This window comes from Arachis ipaensis, chromosome B10, assembly GCF_059453495.1.
Source record: "Arachis ipaensis isolate K30076 ecotype BB chromosome B10, ASM5945349v1, whole genome shotgun sequence".
In the NCBI taxonomy this organism is placed as follows: domain Eukaryota; kingdom Viridiplantae; phylum Streptophyta; class Magnoliopsida; order Fabales; family Fabaceae; genus Arachis; species Arachis ipaensis.
In genome coordinates, this window is record NC_142435.1 from 108,445,211 (window position 1) to 108,451,324 (window position 6,114).

Consider the following 6,114-nt stretch of genomic DNA (forward strand, 5'->3'; position numbering starts at 1 on the left):
GATAGATCAGAGTCTATATTTGCTAAGCTAGATGGATTCTGCTCAGAACTCTCTGTCTGTTGCTGAGTGGATGATGGAAAAGGCTTGCTATTGCTAAACCTGTTTCTTCCACCATTATTAAAGCCTTGTTGAGGCTTTTGTTGATCCTTCCATGAGAAATTTGGATGATTTCTCCATGAGGGATTATAGGTTTTTCCATAGGGTTTACCCATGTAATTCACCTCTGCTATTGCAGGGTTCTCAGGATCATAAGCGTCTTCTTCAGAAGATGCCTCTTTAGTACTGTTGGATGATTCCTTCAATCCATTCAGACTCTGAGAGATCATATTAACTTGCTGAATCAATATTTTATTCTGAGCCAATATGGCATTCAGAGTATCAATTTCAAGAACTCCCTTCCTCATAGGCGTCTCATTACTCACATGATTCCTTTCAGAAGTGTACATGAACTGGTTATTTGCAACCATGTCAATGATTTCTTGAGCTTCTGCAGGCGTTTTCTTTAGGTGAATGGATCCACCTGCAGAATGGTCCAGTGACATCTTTGATAACTCAGACAGACCATCATAGAATATATCCAGAATGGTCCATTCTGAAAGCATGTCAGAAGGACACTTTTTGGTCAGTTCCTTGTATCTCTCCCAAGCTTCATAGAGAGATTCACCTTCCTTTTGTCTGAAGGTTTGAATATCCACTCTAAGCTTACTAAGCTTTTGAGGAGGAAAGAACTTGGCTAAGAAAGCCGTGACCATCTTATCCCAAGAGTTCAGGCTGTCTTTAGGTTGAGAGTCCAACCATACTCTAGCTCTGTCTCTTACAGCAAACGGGAAAAGCATAAGCCTGTAGACCTCGGGATCAACCCCATCGGTCTTAACAGTATCACAGATTTTCAAGAATTCAGTTAAGAACTGAAAAGGATCTTCAGATGGGAGTCCATGAAACTTGCAGTTCTGTTGCATCAGAGAAACTAATTGAGGTTTAAGCTCAAAATTGTTTGCTCCAATGGTAGGGATTGAGATGCTTCTTCCATGTAAATTGGAATTAGGTGCAGTAAAGTCACCAAGCATCTTCCTTGCATTGTTATTATTTTTGGCCATGTCTCCTTCTGTTTCAAAAATTTCTATCAGATTTTCTCTAGAGAGTTGTGCTTTAGCTTTCCTTAGCTTCCTCTTCAGAGTCCTTTCAGGTTTAGGATCAGCTTCAACAAGAATGTTCTTATCCTTGTTCCTGCTCATATGAAAAAAAGAAAACAGAAAAGAAAATATAGAATCCTCTATGTCACAGTATAGAGATTCCTTTATGTAAGTGGAAGAAGATAAGAATAGAAGAAGAGAAATTCGAACACCAAGAGGAAGAGAGGGTTCGAATTTTGAGATGAAGAGAAGTGTTAGTAAATAAATAAATAATTAGAAGGAGATGAGAGAGAGGGAATTTCGAAAATTAATTAAATTAAAAATAAAATTTAAAGTTAAATTTCGAAAATTAAAATTGAAATCAAATTTAATTAAAAATTAAAACAATTAGTTAAATAAATAAATAAAAAGGAATTTTGAAAAAGAGGGAAGGGAATTTCGAAAATTAGAGAGAGAATTAGTTAGGTAGTTTGAAAAAGATATGATTGAAACAAAAAGATAAGATTGATTGAAAAAGATTTGAAAATTAATTTTGAAAAGATAAGAAGTTAGAAAAGATTTGAAATTGATTTTGAAAAAGATGTGATTGAAACTTATTTTAAAAAAAAAAGATTTGAAAAAGAAATTTTAAAAAGATTTGATTTTAAAAATTAAAGTTGATTACTTGACTAACAAGAAACTAAAAAGATATGATTTAAAATTAAAGATTGAACCTTTCTCAAGAGGCAAGTAACAAACTTTTAAAATTTTTGAATCAATCACATTAATTGTTAGCATTAACTTTGAAAATATGAAATAGAAATAAGAAAAAGATTTTGAAAATCAAATTGAAATTTTCGAAATTATGAAAGAAAAAGTGAAAAAGATTTGATTTTTGAAAAAGATTTGAAAAAGATAGAATTTTTAAATTGAAAATTTGATTTGACTCATAAGAAACAACTAAATTTTAAAAATTTTTGAAAAAGTCAACTCAAATTTTCGAATTTTATGAGTGAAAAAGGGAAAGATATTTTTTTTTATTTTTGAATTTTTAATGATGAAAGAGAAAAAAGGAAAAGATATCTTTTTGATGTTTTTCTCTTCTCTTTTTTTTTTTTTCTTTAAACAGTAAGAATGAAACAAAACATGAAGAATTAAGATCAAAACCAAAAATGCATGCAAAAACACTATGAATGTCAAGATGAACACCAAGAACACTTTGAAGATCAAGATGAACATTAAGACTTATTTTTGAAAAATTTTCAAGAAAAGAAAACATGTAAGACACCAAACTTAGAAATTTTTAATTTTTTAGACACTAACAAATTGAAAATACATATGAAAAATAAGAAAAGACACAAAATAAAAAAATATGAAGATCAAACAAGAAGACTGGCCAAGAACGACTTGAAGATCATGAAAAGATGCAATTGACACCAAACTTAAAACTTGACTCTAGACTCAAACAATAAACACAGAATATTTTTGGTTTTATGATTTTATTAAATTTTTTTGATTTTTCGAAAATTTATTTTAAGAAAAACGAAAACAAAGAAAAAAATTTTTGAAAAAGTTTTTGAAAACCAAATAAAAGTTGAAACAAGAAGAAAATTACCTAATCTGAGCAACAAGATGAACCGTCAGTTATCCAAACTCGAACAATCCCCGGCAACGGCGCCAAAAACTTGGTGCGCAGAAATCGTGATGGTTCCATTCCTTGGTAACGGCGCTGAAAACTTTATACGCACGTTCATAATCTTAATTCTTTGTCACAACTTCGCACAACTGACCAGCAAGTGCACTGGGTCGTCCAAGTAATAAACCTTACGTGAGTAAGGGTCGATCCCACGGAGATTGTCGGCTTGAAGCAAGCTATGGTCACCTTGTAAATCTCAGTCAGGCGGATTCAAATGGTTATAGAGTTTTAATAATTAAAAGATAAATAAAACATAAACTAGGATAGAGATACTTATGTAATTCATTAGTGAGAATTTCAGATAAGCGTATAGAGATGCTTTTGTTCCTCTGAACCTCTGCTTTCCTGATGTCTTCATCCAATCATTCCTACTCCTTTCCATGGCAAGCTTTATGTAGGGCATCACCGTTGTCAATGGCTACATCCCATCCTCTCTGTGAAAATGGTCCAATGCGCTGTCACTGCATGGCTAATCATCTGTCGGTTCTCGATCATACTGGAATAGGATTTACTATTCTTTTGTGTCTGTCACTACGCCCAGCACTCGCGAGTTTGAAGCTCGTCACAGCCATCCCTTCCCAGATCCTACTCGGAATACCACAGACAAGGTTTAGACTTTCCGGATCTCAAGAATGGCCATCCATGGGTTCTAACTTATACCACGAAGATTCTAATATCTCGGACTCGGTCCTCTGTATTAGATATCTAAGAGATATTCATTCTAGCTTGTTTGCATGTAGAACGGAAGTGTTTGTCAAGCACGCATTCATAAGTGAGAATGATGACGAGCGTCACATAATCATCACATTCATCATGTTCTTGGGTGCGAATGGATATCTTAGAATAGGAATAAGCTTGAATTGAATAGAAAAATAGTAGTACTTTGTATTAATTCATGAGGAACAGTAGAGCTCCACACCTTAATCTATGGTGTGTAGAAACTCTACCGTTTGAAAATACATAAGTGATAATGGTCCAGGCATGGCCGAATGGCCAGCTCCCATGAAAGTCTAAGATAGCATAAACTAATCAAAGATTTCCAACAAAGATAGTAAAAAGTCCTATTTATACTAAACTAGTTACTAGGGTTTACAGAAATGAGTAAATGATGCAGAAATCCACTTTCGGGACCCACTTGGTGTGTGCTTGGGCTGAGCATTGAGCTTTACACGTGTAGAGGTCTTTCTTGGAGTTGAACGCCAGTTTGTAACCTGTTTCTGGCGTTTAACTCCACTTTGCAACCTGTTTCTGGCGTTTGACTCCAGAATGCAGCATGGAACTGGCGTTCAACGCCAGTTTACGTCATCTATCCTTAATCAAAGTATGGACTATTATATATTGCTGGAAAGCCCTGGATGTCTAATTTACAACACAATTGATAGAGAGCCATTTGGAGTTCTGTAGCTCCAGAAAATCTACTTTGAGTGCAGGAAGGTCAGAATCCAACAGCATCTGCAGTCCTTCTTCAACCTCTGAATCTGATTTTTGCTCAAGTCCCTCAATTTCAGCCAGAAATTACCTGAAATAACAGAAAAACACACAAACTCATAGTAAAGTCCAGAAATGTGATTTTTATTTAAAAACTAATAAAAATATACTAAAAACTAACTAAATCATACTGAAAACTATGTAAAAACAATGCCAAAAAGCGTATAAATTATCCGCTCATCACCTCCATTGGTAGAATGCACATATAGTTTGTGACACTCACAATATTCTGTCTGCCTTCTGGCCTTTGTGTTTAATAGGGTGAAGCAGTGGAAGTTTTTTAGTGTAACAGATTTTCCTGTAAATATCGACAAGAAAAACTTGGAGTGGAGTATAGTTGTGGTATCTTCAAGGCTTCTCCGAGCTATACTCCTCTTTTTTCTTTGTCTCCTTCTCCTTATCCCGAGTTTGGTAGGGAAGGTTTAGCTTTGGGACGGGATCTCTAAGTCGGGAGTTCTCCTCCATGTTGATATACTTCTCTGCTCACTCTTGTACTTCATACAAGGAAGTCGGGTGTCGCTTGGATATGGATTGAAAAACCGGCCCTTCTCTAAGACCATTAACCAACCCCATTATCACTATTTCAGGAGGTAAGTTTTGTATTTCCAAGTAAGTTTTGTTGAATCTTTCCATATAATCACAAAGTGTTTCACCGATCTCTTGTTTTACCCCTAAGAGACTTCGAGTATTGATAAACCCATATTTTATGAAGTATTTTGTGCTCAATTTAAGTGATTTATTCAATTCTTCACCCAATTATTCATGTGAATTGCATGGTTTTACTTTCCCTTCCTTATTATGTGAAATATGTGAAAAACATGTTTCCTATGCTTTAAAAATATTAATTTTAATTACCCTTTATTACCATTCGATGTCGTAATTTGTGTGTTAAGTATTTTCAGATCTCCCAAGGCAGGAATGGCTTAGAGGACAGAAAGGAAACATACAAAAATGGAAGGAAAGCACAAAAATGGAGTTTTGAAGAAAAAGGCAGCAACGCGAACGCATGGACGACGCGGCCGCGTGCCTAACGTGAAAAAGCAGCGACGCGAACGCGTGACTGACGCGGACGCGTACCTTGAGCAGAACGCAAATGACGCGTACGCGTGACCGAAGCGAATGCATGACAAGGAAAACTCCCAGATGACGCGACCGCATGACAGACGCCACATGCAGAAACTGCAGAAAATGCCCCAAGCGATTTCTGAAGCCCTTTTGGCCCAGATCCAAGTCCAGAAAACACAGATTAGAGGTTATAAAGTGGGGGAATGCATCCATTCATGGATATATCTTCAATAATTCACTTTTCATAATTTAGATGTAGTTTTTAGAGAGAGGGGTTTTCTCCTCTCTCTTAGGTTTTAGGATTAGGATTCCTCTTAAAGGATTTAGGATTTCAACTCTTTATCAAGTTCAATATTCCTTTTATATTTTTATTTATTCTAATGCTTTTATTCGTATCTGACTTATGTTACCAAATTGGCCTATGAACTCTTTATGTTTAGATTTATTTTCTTTTGTTAGTGCAATTGAGTTATTTTAGATTTATGATTTTTATTTAGCTCTTTATAAACCTTGGCTTTCATTGATTAACTGGAGACTCTTGAGTTAACAAACTTACCATGATTGATAATTGTTATTTTTGCTAATTGAATTGAATTCCCATAACTCTAGTCCTTTCTTAGGAGTTGGCTAAGACTTGAGGATCAAACTAATTAGTCCACTTGACTTTCCTTTGCTTTAGTAAAGGTTAACTAAGTGGGATTAACACTCAATTTTCATCACCATCGATAAGGATAACTAGGATAGGACTTCCAA

At 35.1% G+C, this 6,114-nt stretch overlaps 1 non-coding gene across 1 annotated transcript; it reads left to right on the forward strand.

Annotated features, from left to right (window-relative positions):
- Positions 1 to 596: 596 nt before the first annotated feature.
- LOC148581248 (small nucleolar RNA R71) lies at positions 597 to 704 on the forward strand. Its single transcript, XR_015899558.1, has one exon. It is a non-coding gene; the product is annotated as a small nucleolar RNA R71 (small nucleolar RNA).
- Positions 705 to 6,114: the final 5,410 nt, after the last annotated feature.